Raw genomic sequence first — 21353 nt, 5'->3', positions numbered from 1 at the left:
CTGTGGCCTGCCTCAAGCCAAGACACCAAGTTGGGGCTCCTCCATGGCCCAGATGTCTGCCTTGGGCCGGTGTGCAGTCTCAGCAGGAGAACCTGCTTCTGGACCAGGGCAGGGTGGGCAGCTAGCTGCCAGCCAGCTGGGGAGCAAAACGTCAGCCAGTTCTTGGGTGTGTAATCTGCACCCAGCTTGGGCTCTGCTCTTCAGCTGTCAGTTTATAGGATGTTTTTTGTCTGAACTTGTGGTTCTGGGAATGGACTTAGAAACAGAAATAGCATCTTCCTCTGGGTGGGCACCTGACATCTTACATGGAGAAGAGAGGCATGGGGAAGGCAAAATAACAGCATCTCCTTGGTTCAAGGACAACCCAGGAGCTGGGCTAAGTCCCTGTTCCATAGTGTCACTACAACAAAGAGGGCTGGGATGTTTGGAAGCTTTTCCTGCCCTTTTTTGGCAATTCCCAGTAGCAGATTCTGCTACTGGGAATTGCCAGTAGTCAACAGATTCTGAAGCTTTTGCTTACAGTGACTGAAGGAGCATAATTATTCTGTTCAAGGAAATTTTTTTCCTGCAATTCTCCCATTAGTGAACATACCATTCAAATTTCGAATGTTTTCTTTTTACCTTTTCCAATAAGGCAGGAACATTGTTTCTACTAAGAAAGATCATCAACTAGCAAGTACATTGTCTTTATGAAAGTTAATGATAGTTAATTCTTTTGTTGTGCCTGGGCTTAGTGATATGAGTTGCTGAATCCCTAAATCTGATTGTTGTCTTTTGGGATTCAAAATTACTAAGAAGGTGTATCAGCTTGGAGGGTAGTTTTAGAATTCTGCTGTTTTTAAATTTTTTTTTAATTGATCATCTTTGAACAAATACAAAAACATGGCAAGAATTTATACTTGGATAATCTGGTTGACAGGTGAACTGGTTATTTCAGTGTGTTTTGCCATAATGAGTCTGCTGAAATATGAAAGAAATGAAGTGACAAGGCACTTTTAAGCCTAAGTAAGATTCCCTAGTTTGGAGTTGACATAAAAAATACGTAGCTAAGGTCTTGATGATTTGCAGGTTGAAGACATTTAAGAGGTGATTAACTGTCGGCACTGCTAATTTTCTTACAGAGACTAACACACGAGAAAGAACATCGTAGCAGGTGGATTACCACTTTATTTTTGAAGGGTTTTGGGTAAATTGGGCCATGGTGGAAGGAACCCTGAACTGAGTGTCACGACCCAGAATTCACCTGGGCTTTGCCACTATTCACGTGATCTTTGGAGCCTTCTGATCCTCAGTTTCCTTATCTGTAAAATGGGGACGTGGTGGGCACCACATCTACACTCTAAGCTCTCTTGCCCTCTAACATTCCTCTTCTCAGACTTTCCCTTGGCAGGGAGGGGCAGATGGGGGGGGGGAATAAATCTTCATTTCTTGCTCATCTTAAATAGCCTAGTGAATATGTTAGAACTACAGAAGCAGAATTCTTTGGAGACCCTTCGGCGCCTCCCTTAACAGAATGCAGGCTCACTGAGCCCAGGGCTGCCGAGTGCCTGTGCTGCTGTGTCTGATACAGAGTGGAGGCTCACCAGGTATCTGTTGACTGAATCGATAAACAGGTATCTCTGGAGCTTTTGTAAATGTGCCACGTGTTGAATACCGTGGAGGGAAAGGCCCACTCCCTTCCCGTAAGGAGTTTCTAATCTGTTCCCCAAGACAAGCTGTAAATGCATGTTCCTTTAAATCGTTTTACAAGAGCTATGTTTATAAGGCTGTATATGATGAATTGCCAAATGGTTGATACAAACAATAATTGCTTAAGAGCTCAGACTAGAGGGGAGGGGGAGGGGGGCAGCCAGGGAAGACTTCACAGGTGAATTTCAGGCTCTATTCTTGGAAGAATCCAGGTGCTTCTGACAGAACTAGCAAAATCAGAAGGGCAGCCTGGTTTTCAAGGAAGAACGGGGACTTTGTGTTGAGTTCAGACATCCCTGTGAAAAGAACAGAACAGCTCCGTTTCATGCATGGAATTTGGATGTCAGCTGTAACTTGCAGTTTGAGAAGTTTCAGTTTCTGCCATGACCTAATGCTCTTGATGGGATCCTGACCACAAGTGAATTTTCTGTCCCAGGCTAGACAACAAACCAAACAACCCCACTTGTCCGGTCACCTGAACTTATTAAAATTCCAAGGGACATGTGTTATTTAAGATTTCTTTATGTCTGTTTGGAACTAAATAATTCATTCTGGCAAGCATTTAGTTGACAACAGAGAGGGAGCATGTTCTGGTAGGAGGGAGAATAAAAGAGCCTTTGATTCATTTGCTTCTGAGCTCCAGCAGGAGGGCAGGGGCTGCCTTGGGCTAGCGTCTTATTTTGGACTTTGGAAGCCATCTTAGCCCAGCTGTGTGAGTGCCAGCCAGTGCTGGAGGAAAGAGAATAACACCAATGGATCACATTAAACCCCTCCTGACTGTTGATGGAAGGGTTTCTCCCATTTCACATTCCTTGCATTAACATGGTGGCTCACTTCCCCCCAAGTCAGAGTTCCATCTGAATTTGCCACTTGAACTTGGATTGAAGGCACAGCGCTTCTGTGACTCTTTATCTCAGTCGACTAAGTACAGGAAACTTAGCAAGACCCAGGTCCCTGTCTGCTCCCCCTCTTCAGCTACAGGAACAAATAAAATCAGCATTCTTTTCTTCTTTAGATGACTCCTGGGCGAAAGTGGCTCATTGTACCATGGATTTCCACGGTCCTTAAATGTAGCCTCTTCATTTGCCAACTCAATGGCTGGGGGAGCCTTAATGAATTGGAGATGGCGATGCAGGCCTGTGGAATTACTGGGAAAAGTCATTTTAGGAACTTGGAAGCTTCGACCATTCCAGGCTTGTCTGTGTGAGCACCTCAAATCCTACAAGAATGCCTTAACTGGAAAAGAATCTTTTATATTTTAAGCAATTCTTTTATTCGTAGGAGCAAAATGCTCCCTAACTGAAGAGAAAAATGCTCATTGCTGAATGTGTATAAAGTAGAACCCAGCAGCTTTTGACCCTCCCACAGCCTGCTTCATAAAAAAAAAAAATAGTTAAGACTCTGCACCGAAATGCATGCTTGGTCGTTATCTGGGTTACACTAGCCCTTGAAGCATTCTGATTACAGCTTGTAGCTGCCAAGCCCTGTCCTGCAGTGTTATCTGGAACAAAAATTTTCCATGTGGTTGTTTTTAGCAGAGCTACTATATGCAAACTGCATGTGAAGATGTAAGTCGCAAAGAAATAGAGCTTCTAGAAGGGGAAATGTGAGTGATCTTAATTTTTTTTCCTACTATTTAACTGTTCTTTCCTTTCTGTGTATTTCAGAAATTTTTTTCGTATTTCTAAACTGAGTTTTCTTTTACTTTTATACACTGGAAAGAATCCCAAATTTACCACAAGTTTTTCATATGGTGGTGTTTTTTTTTCTCCCAGCTTTTTTTTTTGAATTCATACTTGGCCTAGGTAATTCCCCATGTGTTCAAACAACAACAACAACAACAACAACAACAGCAGTGTCCTAAAAGGAAAAAACCAAATGGCTACATTGTTCCATGAGTTAAAAACAATATACCAAGAGTCCAAACATTTCTCTTCAGTGTAGAAATCTTAGGTCATTTTTTTTTTTTAAGGAAGAAAAATACCAAACTTTGCTTTAACTATGCTGCTCATTGATTTTCTTTTCCCTTTTTTATTTATTTTCCTTTGTTTTCACTCGTGTCGTTTAATTTTTTTTGAAAAGTTTTACGTATGGTTCTTCTTTAAGAATATCACACATGGAAAACGAAAACATTAAAATTTCATTTTACTTTTCATCGTCTGGTCTGAAGAGGGGAAAAAATGTTAATTAACAGTAAGGGTTTGTAACTGACTTCGTGTTGCTTGGTTGAATTGAATATTTGTCATTATTGCCTAGAGGTATTTAGCAGTTTTATGTGAAATAAGCAGGTAAATATTTTAGTTAAGAGGCTTTTTTGCTTTTATGAAATAAAATATGCAGGACGGTAGCATCAGGGGATTGAGAACTCAATCTGTTTTTGTCATTTTTACTGTAGTTAATATTTGGTCATTGATATTTTGTATTAAATATTTATTGTATTTAATACATTGGTTAGCCAGTTGCTATAAAATTTTATCTGCTAACTTTTTTAAGTGGGAGAGAGGTAAAAAGCACTCTTTCCCCCAGGAATCCCTACCCACTTGCCCTTTTCCCCTTTTCCCCTTGTTTTCTACTTCTTCCTCTGTAGTAGAAGCCTCACTACCAACATCACAAAGTATTCATGTCAAAATCCTTACACACACAGTCTTCCACCTTTTCTCTAAAAAAGGGGGAGTTATTTATGTCCTGTTATGTAGTAATCAAGACTAGGAATCATAATGTTCTACCCAGCAGGTAGATTGTTGTTCTCTCCTGAAATGCAGTTTTTAGTTACTACTGTATTGGGAAATGCGGTCAGGCCACTTTCTGACTAGCAGGACTCCTCCCTGAGATGACTACCTGGTTAAAGAATTAAGTACCTGGTGTGCTTTGTCAACTCCAGTCCATCACACATTCCCATCGGTGCCTTGGCTAGGGTCATCGTAGCCAAGAGGAAGGTGCTTCTGATTGGAGGGAGGACCACTTGATTTGCGGGAAAGAAGTGCTTTTATCTTTGTCACTTGGAAGAGAAACACTTGGTAAAATGCTACCTCCAGTGCTGTGAATTCCAGTGGCGTTAAGTAGAACTTGGTGAGGAAGGCTCACCCCACTGGGTTAGGGAAGCATCATATGAAGCCCCTACCCTCTGGCAAAGTTATAATTGACCCCAGAGTCGTGTAGGAGGATTGGATTTTACAAGTTCTCCCCGACAATTTCAGATTTAAATGTTTGAAGTGTTGGAAAAAGGTAAAAGGAAATACTGAGCTAGGAAGAATGCGAAATATTTGGGCAGTTAATTTGTTCCTGGTGGTGCTGTTACATAAAACCAAAGCCTTCTGAGTAATCTTCACAGGGTATCTAGGTCATTTATCTCCGAAGAAAAGTGCACAAAATTAAACTGATGCTGTAGTTCTTTTTTCTTTCTCTTCTTTTTTCTTTCTCTTCATTTAAGCAGTGGAAGAGTCAAAACAGGAAAAGCATGCCTGGTATATTTTTCGTTTTAACATATCTTTCTAGATGATTTTCCTAATGGCCCACAGTATACACAGTAGAAAGCGTGTACACATGATCTATTTACAAAGAAAATTATGGCTTCATTTATCATTCTTTGGTGTTTGTAATAGGTTATTAATTTCCAGAGGACAAAGACGGCATTTGTTCTCTGCGTCTGAAATGCACAGAGTGGTACCTGGCACAATCTCTTGAGTAGCGTGACCAAATACTTGTTGAATTTTAAGCCTAAAATGATAAATCATCTAGTTCAATGTTTCTCAACCTCTTCTAACCCATTTCTCTATCACGTATTGTTTGAGTTTCCCATGGCTTTTCATCCAGTTTTATTTTCTATGATTTGCATTACAAAAACAATAGCTATATCAAATATCTCTCCCAATTATACTTATCTCCTTCTTCCCTAGTAGAGAGTCCAACCTCCTCTTTTTACAGGGAGTGAAAATAAATAGCCTCTGAGAGACTTAATTGATTTGTCCGAGGTCATACAAGTTAACCAGCTGTTCTGGCGGGGCCAGATCTCTTACTTCTCAGGTCAGACCCTGCAGTCCTTGAGGGGATGCCCGCTGAGAACAAGACATTGCAAAGAATTCAGAAGAGGCCCAAGAGGGCACTGCGTCTACCTTTCAGGAGTTTATATGCTACTAGGGACATAGGAGGCACTCAGTACTGCAAATTGTGTTGTGATCAGTGATGTGTGAGGCCAGGCTTTAGAAGAATTCAGCCGAGGGAGGTGAATTCAGGGATTCCGGGAAGGTTTCATGAAGGTTTCATGAAGAGAGATTTCACCAGGACCTTAAAAGATGGATTCAGGGCTTCCCTGGTGGCGCAGTGGTTGAGAGTCCGCCTGCCGATGCAGGGGACGTGGGTTTGTGCCCCGGTCCGGGAAGATCCCACATGCCGCAGAGCGGCTGGGCCCGTGAGCCATGGCTACTAAGCCTGTGCGTCCGGAGCCTGTGCTCCACAACGGGAGAGGCCACAGCAGTGAGAGGCCCGCATACCGAAAGAAGAAAAAAAAAAAGATGGATTCAATTTTCAAAGATGGGGCTGGAGCGAGACTCTATTGCTCCCTTTTCCAGCCAGACTCGTGGGTGGGTTGTGTCCACCTGGCGGCCCCCTCTTCCTCACCTGCTGCTCATCTCAGAGTGGAATACAGCCCGGGTCCTCTTCCACCATCCTTACCTAACCCGGCTCCCACTAAGATCCCAGATGGTTGCCCAATCTAGCAGAACTAGATCTGAACTTTTTAGTTTTTATTTTTCATGAAACTCTTGACTACATCGTTGGAGATAACCAGTCCATTTTCTCAAAATATGTTCTTCCCTGTGCCTTCCTGATACCAGGCTCTGGTTTCTGGAAGTGTTGGAGTTCCTAAGCGTTCTAGTGCTGGCTAGCCCTGGATGCTCTCTACTCCCATGTCACACCGTTAGTAGTTCTTCATCCATTGGGCGTTCTTGAACTTTTTTGAAAATTTGATAAAAGCTCCATGTTCTCCATTTCCATAGAATTCTTTCTTTTTTTTTTCCCCCTGCTTGGCCAGTGCCCACATCATGCTGGTTGTTAGTTGATTTACAGTTTTGTTAGTTTCAGATGTACAGCAGAATGATTCAGTTACATATTCTTTTTCAGATTCTCTTCCATTGTAGGTTATTACAAGATATTGAGTATAGTTCCCTCTGCTATACAGTAGGTCCTTGCTGGTTATCTATTTTATATATAGTAGTGTCCACAGAATTCTTACAAACTTACACACAAACCTTATTATCCCCTTGCACGCTTCCTAACTTTCAAAGCCCATCTGTGGATCATAAAGCCCAGTGAAATGCCCCTGAATTATATGCTGATGATCTGAAGACACCATTTCAGCCCATTTGTCACTCCACATCTTTGGCTCTAACTGGTTAGTAGGTCTCTAACTGCTTAGATCCCCACAGCAACGGAGAGTCCGCATGCCCACAGCAGGGCTTACCATCCTCTCCCTAAACTCCGTCCTCTCGCTGTTCCCTCTCTCAGTCAGTCACGCCACCATCCCTCTCCCAGTGGCTTAAGCCAGAGGGTTTTCTTTGTTCTCTTCTTCTCCACATCCAGTGACCAAATCCTGTCAGCTTTACCTTCCAGAGATCTCTTGACTTCCTGACCTCTGTGTTGCCTAAGCTGCCTTTGCCTTTCTGCCGGATTTCTGCAATAGCTAGTTCATCTCCCTGTCTCCATCCTTGCGTCCCTCCAAACCAGCTTCATCAAGGCAGCCAGCATGGCCTTTCTGAAACCCAGATCTGATCGTCCCGGGCTCCAGTTTGAGGCTGTTCCGCAGGGTTCCTTTGCTCTGAGGAATGCCCAAACCCCTTCTCTTGGCTTGCAGGGTTCCCTGTGATGTGGCCCATGCATGTACCTCCTTCTCACTCACCCGCTCCGCTTCAGCTGTACTGAACTTTCAGGTCCCGGAGTGGCTTTGTGATCCCTCACTCTGGCCTTGGCCTGCACGCTTCTCTCCTCCAGGGATTCCTGGCCCTCCTCTCTCTGCCTCCACACCAAGGCTACCCCGGGAGCCTCCCTCGAGCTCCCGCCACCACTATCACTCACCCACGCAGACCCAGCGGGCCAAGAGCATCTGTTTTGTTCCCCTTCGATGCTCGGCCATTCCCCCAGGACGGTGCCCATCGCACCGGATTGCACTTGTTTGTTTAATTTCTTGTTCCCCCTTTTGGTGCTGGGGCTCATTGTAATTTTTCACGAGCCCCCAGTACTTTTGCCTTCAAGGGCTCCCTTCCTCTAACAAAAAAAAAGAGTAAAAATTATATTTTGCAACTGTGTCCAGATAGATGAATATATTCCAAGCTGGATTTATTATTAGATAGTTATTATCCTTATTATGTTCATGTTTTATTCTGATTTTAAGTGAATTTCATATGAAGACACTTTTTGTGGGCTCCTGAGAGTTTTACGGGCTCTAGCACTTGGTGGCCTGTACCTGATGGACACCTTGGCGGTGTCAAGTGGACATGAATCCTTCGGCGATAGAGTTGACGGCTTCTTGATTGTGACTCGGAAAGGCAAGGAGCCCACTAGTTATTTCCTTACGTGGCACGTTTGTAGTGGCTTGAATAGCTCCCTGAAACCATATGAAGATTGTGTATTGTAGTCCCTGGTATCGGAAAAATATATTTTAAAAAGTAGGATCACAGACTTAAGAGGCGTATATATATGTATATTTAAAAGCAAAAATCATGAGATCTTTATGATGTCAAAAATATGTTCCTCGAGCTAATTCACTAATACGAACGTTTCCTCGTGATGTGTCCGTGTACAGCGGTGGTTTTTAGTGGAAGTGGGGGGGTGATTTTGCCCCCGCCAGGGACATTTAACAATGTCTGGAGATGTGTTTTGGTTGTCGCCACTGGGGGTGCTACTGGCAGCTGGTGGGTGGAGGCAGGGATGCTGTTAAACATCCTACGATGCACGGGAGAGCCTTTGCAACCAAGAATGACCCAGCCCCAAATATCAATAGGGCAGAAGTTGGGAAACCCTCAGGTAGAGGAATCCTTCATAAAGCTTGGTTCCTACAGCTGTATTATTCATTTGGTTTATTTCCCTGTGTTTCCTTTAAAAGCCATAATTCAGGTACAGGACTGTGTGGCAGCCTTGGACCCAGGCATTTCCTTTTCTGGCTTCAGTAAGGTTGAGAAAAAGTCATTTAGATGCCTGAGCTTTTGAACCCCCGAGGTTGGGGCCATGCACCCCTGTCACAAGGGTTTCTGCAAGAGACAGAAATCTCTCTCCAATGGTAAATGGTCTGTTATCATTTAAATCATTGCCCCAAATACTCTCTCTCTTTTTTTTTTCCCCATGCTAATCCTAGCTGGAGTACAACCAATTGTTGTCTGGGTGGGGAGGGGGATGCTGAGTCATTTATTCATACTTTTTATTACCTCTTGGCTTGAATATCACCATTCATTGTTCACAAGCTGCTCAGCTTGTTTACTTTTTATAAATTACATGTAATCAGTCTTCTTGCAGGTCTGGCTACTGTAATTGGCAGCAGCCATGGAGCAGGGCTGATGAGTCTGCATTTGTGCTGATGTCTCACAGTCAGCTCAGTCTCCAAACTTTGTTAGCTCCTCTATCTGTATTTCAAAAGGAAGGTGAACAGAACTGCCATGCTGCTCTCTCTTCTCAGATGCTCTGACGGCACTTGTTCATGTAATAGTTCGGTGGAGTCCCTGTGTCCTTTGGTGAAGGAAGAATCAAGGGTTTGGGGCAGTGGACCTCAAACTTTAATGTGCATACAAATCACCTGGGTAACTTCTGAAATGAACATTCTGGAGCCTTTGCCCTTTCTGAAATTTTTAGTAAATCTCGGTAGAGGTCCAGAAAACTGCATTTTCTAACTCTCAAATCCCTGGTGATTCTTATGTAGGTGGTCCTTTTCTTACACTTGGATAAGTGCTGAGTTAGCATGGAGGAAACATGGGAAAAGGAAGAAAATCCAGTAGAAGTAAATGTGTATAGAGAGTGGGATAGGAAGGCAAGAACCAGAACTCAGAAAGTAACTTCAGCCTCTTTTCTGTGAGATAAGGGAAATATGCGGTGATCCTTTAAAAAATATGTGATTTAGATCAAAGCTTCCCCTAAAGGGGACATATTTAGAGGATGACAAAAGTGAAAGGGAATTTTTAGAAAGGTAAGAACATGAGAAAGTACCTAACCATCGCCAAGAAGCTCAAAGATGTGATGAAATCGAGGAAGGTACTGTGCAGGTATAGATTTGAAAAAGAACGCGCATTCGTGAATCGAGAGCTTTATGAATGGCTTAAAGATGAAGAGGATTGGGCTTCCCTGGTGGCGCAGTGGTTGAGAGTCCGCCTGCCGATGCAGGGGACGCGGGTTCATACCCCGGTCCGGGAAGATCCCACATGCCGCGGAGCGGCTGGGCCCGTGAGCCGTGGCCGCTGAGCCTGCGCGTCCGGAGCCTGTGCTCCGCAACGGGAGAGGCCACAGCAGTGAGAGGCCTGCGTGCCGTAACCAGAAGTTCTGGTTATTCTGGTTATGGGATCTGAAAGCCTATTATGAAAATACAGTCCAGGTTTCCTGGAATAGTTCTAATTTCAGATATTTTTTTCCCACTGTCTTTATAGTACATGTCTAGTTTGCCCTAAGTTTTGGTTAGTTGAGATGTGGTTGGTTTGTAACAGAGCACCAAAATAGTTCTACATGACTAAAGAAGTTCTGTTTTCAAATTTCTGTCTGCCTGTCTGTCTGTCTCTCTTTCTCTCCCTGTGTGTAATGTATATATTCTAATCTGTTTCTTTGAACCTAAACTTTGATGTTAAAGTCCGTTTTAAAGAACGAGAGCAAGAGAGAGAGAGAGATAAGACAGACTCTACCTTAGAAAATTGGCCAAGAAATGGCCCAGGTGGGAATGGTTATTTAATCCTAGCAGAGGAATAAAGAATTTATTTCCAACTACCTACTGAGTTCACTCTGTTTTTAGAAAGCTATCAGATAGTATTTTCTTAGGGGAACTTTATGATTCTATTTATACCTTGCAGAAAGAGATTGACACCCTCCTCCCAAAATAAAAGGCATTGGGGGAGTTACTTATAAAATGATGGCTATCATCAGCTTTCGTTAATTCCTTCCTTACCCTGCTCTAACCATCTCTTCATCAGAGTGTGCGTCTTTCAATTTACTCTACCCTAACCGTCTCGGTGTCAAGAGTGTTCATTTCTCCATGCTGGGAACCCAGATTGTACTGTCGACTTTTCACCACTGTGGTGTCATACTGATGAGCTGGCTGACCTTTCCTCCCTCCCTTCCTTTTCTCCATCCTTCACTCTCTCTCCCTTCCCCTCCATTTCCTTACTCAGGGAGATACTCTGCCCATCTGCCTGCAAGATCTTAGAGCCTCTTCCCATCTGCTTTGTAAGTGTTGAGTAGCATTATTGCTGTTATACGGTATCACTATTGTTATTATACGAAGTGTCTGCCACACCCTCTCACTGCACCGAGAGTTCAAGTACGTTCAGTTAGTAGATCACTTTGCTCCCGAAATGAATAGAAGGGCTGTTGCTGGCTGGTGGTGGAGACCCAGAACCAGCTTCTATCAAGAAAGGCTAGACTCCTGTGACTTCTGTCCTGCACGAAGGATTATACGGTATCACTATTGTTATTATACGAAGTGTCTACCACACCCTCTCACTGCACCCAGAGTTCAAGTACGTTCAGCTAGTAGATCGCTTTGCTCCTGAAGTGAATAGAAGGGCTGTTGCTGGCTGGCGGTGGAGACCCAGAGCCAGCTTCTATCAAGAAAGGCTAGACTCCTGTGACGTCTGTCCCGCACGAAGGCTGGGCTCACGCCTTGCTCTTTTCATTTCAGGTGACTTTATTGCCTTGCTTTCCTGTATTTTTAAAACCATATACTTGGTAGACCTGTTTTCTTAGGAGTCTCTTGATAGTTCTAGTTATTTTTTCAGATTTTTTTCTATAATTTATTCTAACCCATATGTTGTTTAACACAGTGATAGATGTTTCCAATGAATATTTAAATTTGCTGTAAACAAGTGTAAATGCTCCTGGGGAGAACCGCAACATTAGTCATCCAAGTGCAGCATAAAAAAATATATAGCTTATCAGTTTTCAGTGGGAGTATTTTAACTTTAAAATTTCTGGCTTTGCTTTAACATATAGGAAAAAAAAGTTATCAAATGTTAGTTAAGCAGAAGTTGTAAAATATTAGGTAAGCAGATGTATTGCCCTTTGCATGTTACTAAAATGTCTCTTTCATAATTAAATAAGACATCATTAAACTGAATATACATATTTTAACTTCTAATGATTTTATATTTAAATAGAAAATGCATAGATTGACTTAAAATTCATAGGATGTTGGTACTTTGATTATTTCTGTTTTAAGATATAATTTTTAATACTCAGATATATTTAAAAGTTTAGTATCTCCCTACTGATTTCAGTGATGCTTAAACAGCTAAAACATACTCTTTTATGGTAGGTTTTATGCATACTAAATATTTTAGCGAATGCAATATTTATTCCCAAGCTGGAGAAACAGTTATATGTTGAGAAACCCATGTTCTTATTAACTGAGGGATATTGGAACATGGATATTGAAGTATTTTTAATGTTTCAGATAAGGTTCTCGTGTTGAAAACATTCATGTTTGTTTTTCAAAGAGAATCTGTTGTTTCTAAACCGTGTATTTCCAAAGCAGAATAACTTTTCATAACTTTGAGATTTTTATTGAAGTACTTAAGGAGAAGAAATACTTGTCTTAAAGTAGTGAAAGGAGGAAAACTTAATTACTGATCCTATTCGCAGTGAGAAAATGAGGACCTAGGGAATTGAGGCCAAGGAAATACCCTGAGTTCAAGGCCAGTTGGTTTTAGCAGGCAGAGGTAGTCATGGATGCAAGCTTCCTGACACCCAGCCTGGTGCCATTCCCAATCTGCCACATCTATCCCCATCTTCAGAGGGTTGTTGTACTTTCCAAAATCCAAATGCTTTGACATTTTAAGAGCATTTTAGCTGCCCCTCAGAGCAGTGACAATGTGGTAAGTTCACCCCAGTCTCTCACTCTTTTTAAAAATTTTTATTTGTTTTTCTTTTATTTTTTTTTATTTTTTTTTCTTTTGCGGTATGTGGGCCTCTCACTGCTGTTGTCTCTCCCACTGTGGAGCACAGGACCAGCAGCTCTGCGGCATGTGGGATCTTCCCAGACCGGGGCATGAACCCGCGTCCCCTGCATCGGCAGGCAGACTCCCAACCACTGAGCCACCAGGGAAGCCCTAAACTTTTTATTTTTTTAAAAAAACACATAACATAAAATTTACCCTCTTACCCATTTTTAAGTGCACAGTTCAGTAATGTTAAGTGTATTGACACGGTTGTGCCACCCCAGTCTCTTTTGCGTCTCCATCTAATCTCTGGAGCCTTGGAAACATCTGAAGGGGCTTTAGACTGGCACCTTTTGGGAAGGCATGCAGCTCACCTGTGTTTGCTCCTTTCTCGTATTGATAGTAGGAAGTTAATTACGTGGGATTTGCTCACCTAATCCACACAGGAGATCCTACTTCAGTGCTCATTTGGAAATGCCACACCCCTTTCTGCCCCCGAGAAAAAATTCTTTCCTGATTGTAGATTCCGTGCTCAGTTTAATCTTGATCATATGAGCATGAGTCACCCTGGGTAAGTATGTAATCCCATTTATACCTTCCTTCCAACCTCCCTTTAATTTTTAAACTTAAAATATTGGATCCTGTTTTCCTGTATAAGGTCTGGTGATTTGGGGCTAATTTAGGGACCAGGCGATGCTGAGATTTTTTTGGAACCGGCAGTTTCTAGTCTCCTGACAGTGAAGCTGCATGGCCTATTTTAAAATTCAGACTATGTGTGGAATGTCTGTGTGGATGAAGAAACAAGTTAAAGCTTTTTTGGGAGGAGGCAGGGAGAAAGAGGAATGAAAACTTCTAGGTAGTCTGATTTTGTGGGGGAAATTTTGAGATTTTTTTAGAATACATACAAACCAAAGATGAGGCTTTGTGATTTCTTTGGGTTCACAAAGGAAATACTTAAGGTTGGGCTAAAGAGATATTGTTGAATAAATTCCTTAACCGATAAATTAACAAATTAGTAAACCTGCCGGTGATTTCCGGTTATCATTATCTTTCCCAGTGTGTAACCACTAATTCCATGTCTTCGTTTGCAGAATGAAACATATGTCACTGGGAAGTTCTTTTTAAAAGAATACTTGTCAAGTACCTTGGAATCTTTAGGATACTTTGAATATGGCACTGAAAGAATGTAAATCATTGATGCTTATATTTTTACACCCATAGAGGATTACTGGAGTGGGAGTGGGTTGAACGTCGAAATATTCCTTTCAAAAGACAACATACATTTGAGCAAAGCCATTCTCCCTAAATGCTTATTTTAAATTGGCAGTCACTTAGCTAACAGTCAGTAATCTCACTTAGCAAGTGTCTGGCACACCTGTTTTAACCTGCACAGGTTCAGTTCACACAAAGAAAGGGAGGGTGGGGTGACGTGGTGGGAGCACCCTGTTAGTCTCATTAACATATTTGGAATAACTGTATTTGAATATTTGCCAGCTGAACTAGGCCATCTGGACGCCTGCCAAGTGAGCGATGGGAATTTCTGGGAGGAGTGTGGAGATTCGAGCCTGTGAAGTGTTGACGTTTTCTTCTTGAAGGGGAAACCTTTTAGAAGATGCTATTTAGGATACTTCCCTTACCCTCTGAACAAAATAAATTTTTCGTCCTCTGCGTTCAAATTCTGCAGAAATTTCAGATCTTCTCTTTCCACCACCTTTTTGTGTTTTTTTTTAGAATAGTACCTTAGGACTTGTCTCCCAAAAAGCTTTTGGTAATCTCTCCGGGATGAGTTTGAGTTCTTGCTCTGCCTGGTTTTTGTCTCTGCAGAATTAGTCCTGAAGCTCTTTCCGTGAGCCTCGCTGGAGCACCTCTTCCGCAAGATTATCATGTGAACACAAATATGGGAACAGGACAGACAGGATAAACTAGGGCACCTGTGGAGTCACCGCCTACCCAGTGGTTGCTCAGATCATAAAGATGGCAGCCTGGCTCAGCTCTGAGGCGTAGAAAAATGGTCTTTACAAGGTTCTCTTTTGGGGGGCCTGTATCACAGTTGATGCCTTGACACCTGTCTGGCTGCAGCCACAACTTTGGGCTCTAAAACTAGTCAGGGGAATAGTCAGTTGAAACCAGGTGTTCTCAGGTATTTGGATATAGTGCATTTAAGGGTGAGATGAGGCAAGGCATATCTTGAGTTCTCATGTTGGGGGGCAGTACACAGATGATCAGGAGTATACTCAGGAGAGTATAAAAATCACCAGGGGGCTTCCCTGGTGGCGCAGTGGTTGGGAGTCCGCCTGCCGATGCGGGGGGCGCGGGTTCGTGCCCCGGTCCAGGAAGATCCCACATGCTGCGGAGCGGCTGGGCCCGTGAGCCGTGGCCACTGGGCCTGCGCGTCCGGAGCCTGTGCTCTGCGGCGGGAGAGGCCACAGCAGTGAGGGGCCCGCGTACCGCAAAAAAAAAAAAAAATCACCAGGGAGCTTTTTCAAAAAACATGCAGTTTGATTTTTTTTTTTTCCTGTTTCCTAGTGCAGCAAAGGGTAGGTAGGGATGACAAAGGAATGAGGTGAATCTAGTATCTGTTGAAGCTGTGGGTGCCTGCCACAGTGTGGCAGGTTGCATAGTTTAGGCCTGTTTGCTCTCCTGTCTCATGCTTACTCTCAGGAATGGAAAGATACCCCCTGATGACAGTAACATTCACTCCTCCTGCGAAAGATTTTGAAATAATATGTTAAATGTACATTTAATAAGATTGTCAGAAAAGGGTTTATTTTTCCCCTGATTGGAGCTTTGTTTTTTTCCTTATCTCTTCAAAAGTGGGCCATAAGACTGATATTTTAAAATCACAAATATGGAGTATCAAAAACAGAAAAGAACAAATTTGATCATAGCTATTAAAACTTAAAAGAATGAGAACCTAAAAAAGAAAGGGCTGGTACATTAAACCGAGCCTAAATTTTTTTTTTTTTTTTTTTTTTTGCGGTACGCGGGCCTCTTGCTGTTGTGCCCTCTCCCGTTGCGGAGCACAGGCTCCGGACGCGCAGGCTCAGCAGCCATGGCTCACGGGCCCAGCCGCTCCGCGGCATGTGGGATCTTCCCGGACCGGGGTATGAACCCGCGTCCCCTGCATCGGCAGGCGGACTCTCAACCACTGCGCCACCAGGGAAGCCCCCGAGCCTAAATTTTTAACAAATATTATAATGAGCATATATATTTACACTTTATATGCCAATCATGTGTGTGTGTATAAATATATATGCTTTTAAGTGTCTAGGCCAAAGTTATTGCAGCCAGCTTTTGTTGAACTTCACTGATTTCTTTGTAATTTTTTCAGTGTTCTATATGATTCTTATATTTACAAAATCACCATCTACTCTTTTTTGTTTTTCAAAAATATTTATTTATTTATTTGGCTGTGCCGGGTCTTAGTTGCAGCACGAGGGATCTTTAGTTGCAGCATGCGGGATCTAGTTCCCTGACCTGGGATCGCACCTGGGCCCCCTGCATGGAGAACATGGAGTCTTTTTTTTTTTTTTAATTGGAGTATAATTGCTTTACGATGTTGTGTTAGTTTCTGCTGTACAACAAAGTGAATCAGCTATACGTATACATATATCCCCACCCTCTTGGACCTCCCTCCCAAACGCCCCCCCACCTCATCCCACCCCTCTAGGTCATCACAGAGCCCTGAGCTGAGCTCCCTGTGCTATACTGCAGGTTCCCACTAGCTATCTGTTTTATACACGGTAGTGTGTTTATGTCAAACCTAACTTTCTAACTCATCCCACCCTCCCCTTCCCCCTGCCATGTCCACATGTCTGTTCTTAATGTCTATGTCTCTATTCCTGCCCTGGCACTAAGTTCATCTGTACCATTTTTCTAGATGCCACATACATGCGTTAATATATGATATTCGGTTTTCTCTTTCTGGCTCACATCACTCTGTATTACAGACTCTAGGTCCACCCATATCTCTACAAATGACCCAATTTCGTTCCTTTTTATGGCTAAGTAATATTCCATTGTATATATGTACCACATCTTCTTTACCCATTCATCTGTCAGTGGACACTTAGGTTGCTTCCATGTCCTGGCTATTGTAAATAGTGCTACAATGAACATTGGGGTGCATGTATCTTTTTGAGTTATGGTTTCCTCTGGACATATGCCCAGGAGTGGCATTGCTGGGTCATATGGTAGTTCTAGTTTTAGTTTTTTATGGAACCTCCATACTCTTCTCCATAGTGGCTGTATCAATTTACATTCCCAGCAACAGTGCAAGAGGGTTCCCTTTTATTCACAACCTCTCCAGCATTTACTGTTTGTAGATTTTTTGATGATGCCCATTCTGACTGGTGTGAGGTGATACCTCATTGTAGTTTTGATTTGCATTTCTCTAATAATTAGTGATATTGAGCAGCTTTTCATGTGCTTCTTGGCCAGCTGTATGTCTTCTTTAGCGAAATGTCTATTTAGGTCTTCCACCAATTTTTGGATTGGGTTGTTTGTTTTTTTGATATTGAGCTGCATGGGCTATTTGTATATTTTGGAGATTAATCCTTTGTCCATTGCTTCGTTTGCAAATATTTTCTCCCATTCTGAGGGTTGTCTTTTCATCTTGTTTATGGTTTCCTTTGCTGTGCAAAAGCTTTTAATTTTCATTAGGTCCCATTTGTTTATTTTTGGTTTTATTTTCAGTACTCTAGGAGGTGGGTCAGAAAAGATCTTGCTGTGATTTATGTCAAAGAGAGTTTTTCCTATGGTTTTCTCTAAGAGTTTTATAGTGTCGGGTCTTACGTTTAGGTCTTTAATGCATTTTGAGTTTATTTTTGTGTATGGTGTTAGGGAGTGTTCTAATTTCATTCTTTTACATGTAGCTGTCCAGTTTTCCCAGCACCACTTATGGAAGAGACTGTCTTTTCTCCATTGTGTGTTCTTGCCTCCTTTGTCATAGATTAGTTGACCATAGGTGCATGGGTTTATCTCTGGGTTTTCTATCCTGTACCATTGGTCTGTATTTCTGTTTTTGTGCCAATACCATACTATCTTGATTACTGTAGCTTTGTAGTATAGTCTGAAGTCAGGGAGCCTGATTCCTCCAACTCTTTTTTCTTTCTCAAGATTGCTTTAGCTATTCGGGGTCTTTTATGTTTTCATACAAACTAAAATTTTTGTTCTAATTCTGTGAAAAATGCCATTGGTAATTTGATAGGGATTTCATTGAATCTGTAGATTGCTTTGGGTAGTATAGTCATTTTCACAATATTGATTCTAATCGTCCTTGAATGTGGTATATCTCTCCATTTGTGTCATTTTTGATTTCTTTCATCAGTGTTTTATAGTTTTCAGAGTACAGGTCTTTTGCCTCCTTAGGCAGATTTATTCCTAGGTATTTTATTCTTTTTTTTGAGATGGTAAATGGGATTATTTCCTTAATTTCTCTTTCTGATCTTTTGTTTTTAGTGTATAGGAATGCAAGAGATTTCTGTGCATTAATTTTGTATCCTGCAGTTTTTCCAAATTCACTGACTAGCTCTAGTAGTTTTCTGGTAGCATCTTTAGGATTCTCTGTGTATAGTATCATGTCATCTGCAAACAGTGACGGTTTTACTTCTTCTTTTCCAGTTTGGATTCCTTTTATTTTTTTTCTTCTGTTATTGCTGTGGCTAGGACTTCCAAAACTATGTTGAGTAGTAGGGTGAGTGTGGGCATCCTTGCTTTGTTCCTGATCTTAGAGGAAATGCTTTCAGGTTTTCTCCATTGAGAATGATGTTGGCTTTGGGTTTGTCATATATGGCCTTTATTATGTTGAGGTAAGTTCCCTCTGTGCCCACTTTCTGGAGAGTTTTTATGATAAATGGTGTTGAATTTTGTCAAAAGTTTTTTCTGCATCTATTGAGATGATTATATGGTTTTTATTCTTTAATTTGTTAATATGATGTATCACATTGATTGATTTGCATATATTGAGGAATCCTTGCATCCCTGGGTTAAATCCCACTTGATCATGGTGCATGATCTTTTTAATGTGTTGTTGGATTCTGTTTGCTAGTATTCTGTTGAGGATTTTTGCATCTATGTTCATCACTGATATTGGTCTGTAATTTTCTTTTGTTGTGGTATCTTTGGTTTTGGTATCGGGGTGATGGTGGCCTCATAGAACAAGTTTGGGTATGTTCCTCCCTCTGCAATTTTTTGGAAGCGTTTGAGAAGGATAGGCGTTAGCTTTTCTCTAAATGTTTGATAGAATTCACCTGTGAAGCCATCTGGTCCTGGACTTTTGTTTGTTGGAAGATTTTTAATTACAGTTTCAATTTCATTACTTGTGATTGGTCTGTTTATATTTTCTAATTCTTCCTGGTTCAGTCTTAGAAAGTTGTACCTTTCCAAGAATTTGTCCATTTCTTCCAGGTTGTCCATATTATTGTCATATAGTTGTTTGTAGTAGTCTCTTATGATCCTTTGCATTTCTGCAGTGTCAGTTGTAATTTCTCCTTTTTCATTTCTAATTCTATTGATTTGAGTCCTCTCTCGTTTTTTTCTTGACGAGTCGCTGAAGGTTTATCAATTTTGTTTATCTTCTCAATGAATCAGCTTTTAGTTTTATCAATCTTTGCTATTGTTTTCTTCGTTTCTATTTCATTTATTTCTGCTCTGATCTTTATGATTTCTTTTCTTCTGCTAACTTTGGGGTTCTTTTTGTTCTTCTTTCTCTAGTTACTTTAGGTGTAAGGTTAGACTGAGTTTTTTTTGTTTTTTTTGTTTTTCTTTTTGCGGTACGCGGGCCTCTCACTGTTGTGGCCTCTCCCGTTGTGGAGCACAGGCTCCGGATGCGCAGGCTCAGTGGCCATGGCTCATGGGCCCAGCCGCTCCGCGGCATGTGGGACCTTCCCGGACCGGGTCACGGACCCGTGTCACCTGCATCGACAGGTGAACTCTCAACCACTGCGCCACCAGGGAAGCCCCCAGACTTCCCACCAGGGAAGTCCCAGTCACCATCTACTCTTAACTAATTATATAAATACAACTTTGATTCTTTTTCTTTTTAATACATATATATTTTTTGGCCATGCCACGTGACTTGCGGAATCTTAATTCCCTGACCAGGGATCGAACCTGGGCCCTTGACAGTGAGAGTGCGGAGTCCTAACCACTGGAACACCAGGGAATTCCCTACTTTGATTCTTCGTAGTTTTTTTTTTCCAGTTGATTCCTAACAGCCTGTTTAAAATTAAAAAAACGTATAAGTGATTGTAATCATGTCATTCATGAAGCAATGTAGGATTAATATGAAAAACTAGCAGTTCAGTGTTTTCCTTTTTTATTATAAAATGTCAAGTATTATATTCTTGGGGCTTCTCTGTCGGTTTCTTGTATTATAGAGTTAATAAAATATGCAATGTTACCAGTTTCACTATTTAGTACATCTTGTTACCAGTTTCACTATTTAGTACATCTTGAACATCTCTGAGGGTGGTAGATATAGCATCTATTTCTTAAACAAGTACATGCGTGAAACTATAAAAGTTTATTGGCGTCATAGAACAGCACTAGTGAAACTTGAGTTCAGGCTCTTTCCCCACATTTAAACTGGCAGCACGTGTGTGGGAAGAAGCTATTAATTACTGATAACGCCTTTAGAATGTGTTAATATTGTTAGGTCCGAATATGAGTTATTCAGCAGGTGCACCAGATTAAAAAAAACTAGACGAAATGTAAATATTGACTTTCATGTCCCTTTTAATTCACTTTAGTGACTTACTGGTCGGTATTTGTGGGGACACATCTAATAACTTTTTTGGGTCGGTTTTTGTCTTCTCCTTATTTTAACTATAAAGTGCTAGGAGGGAGCAGGGAAAAGGCTGCCTTCAGGTGTACTGAGGTTGAACCGGTTTAACCATAGTTGCAGTTTGTCTGCTGTCAGCTCCCTCCTCAGCGCCCAGGCTTATTTCCATGTTATATAATCCAGACTGGTTTGTCCTGTTTGGTAGGTTTGTTATGAACTGCAGAGCTAAGTAAACGTGGGAGAACATTTTAAATGGCATTAAAAATTAACCAGTACTTGAGGAGGGATGTAGCAGAGGGGCCCAGCTGTCAGGTGGCCCAGGGTCAGCCTCCTGGGGAAAGAGGGGGGCATTTCTGTTTCCTCTGAGGAACAGGAAGTCGACGTGAAACTATAGCAACTCCTGGCCAGAGGACCACTCCTCAGTGCAGATGACAACCAGCCTGCCATGTCTGATACCAGAAACATCTGATCCTAAAAGCAGATGTTAACTTTGTCCGTTAATGAACTGTGTACACAAGCAGAAACGGACAAACCAAACCAGTGGGACCATTTTCATCCGTCTGTGCCCAATACAGGAACAATGAAGGAGAAGGTGACTCGGTGAGTCTTGTCCCCCTCCTAGCTCAGTGCACAATGAGAGAACGTGTCCACATGCTTTGTGATGAGCGTTTCTGATGCCTGCTCACTGTGGGGTTACGCTGACCTATGGTGTTTAATTCACCCACAGTTATAGGGTTATTGGGTTTCCTAAGGCATCCTCTGTC

General features: G+C 41.9%; 1 protein-coding gene across 3 annotated transcripts in view; it reads left to right on the top strand.

Moving 5' to 3' along the window:
* Window positions 1-21353, top strand: part of GAB1 (GRB2 associated binding protein 1) — a 127069-nt gene that overhangs the window by 3601 nt on the left and 102115 nt on the right. The window contains exon 1 of one of the 3 annotated variants that reach the window (XM_019926520.3): window positions 11370-11551. The exons of the other annotated variants lie outside the window; for them this stretch is intronic. The gene's annotated coding sequence lies outside the window, so the exon portion shown is untranslated. Of the gene's footprint in view, window positions 1-11369; window positions 11552-21353 lie in introns of those variants that run through there. 3 annotated transcript variants of the gene reach the window in all.

Source organism: Tursiops truncatus, chromosome 5 (genome assembly GCF_011762595.2).
Source record: "Tursiops truncatus isolate mTurTru1 chromosome 5, mTurTru1.mat.Y, whole genome shotgun sequence".
In the NCBI taxonomy this organism is placed as follows: domain Eukaryota; kingdom Metazoa; phylum Chordata; class Mammalia; order Artiodactyla; family Delphinidae; genus Tursiops; species Tursiops truncatus.
This window is presented reverse-complemented; position numbering and strand designations above follow the sequence as displayed.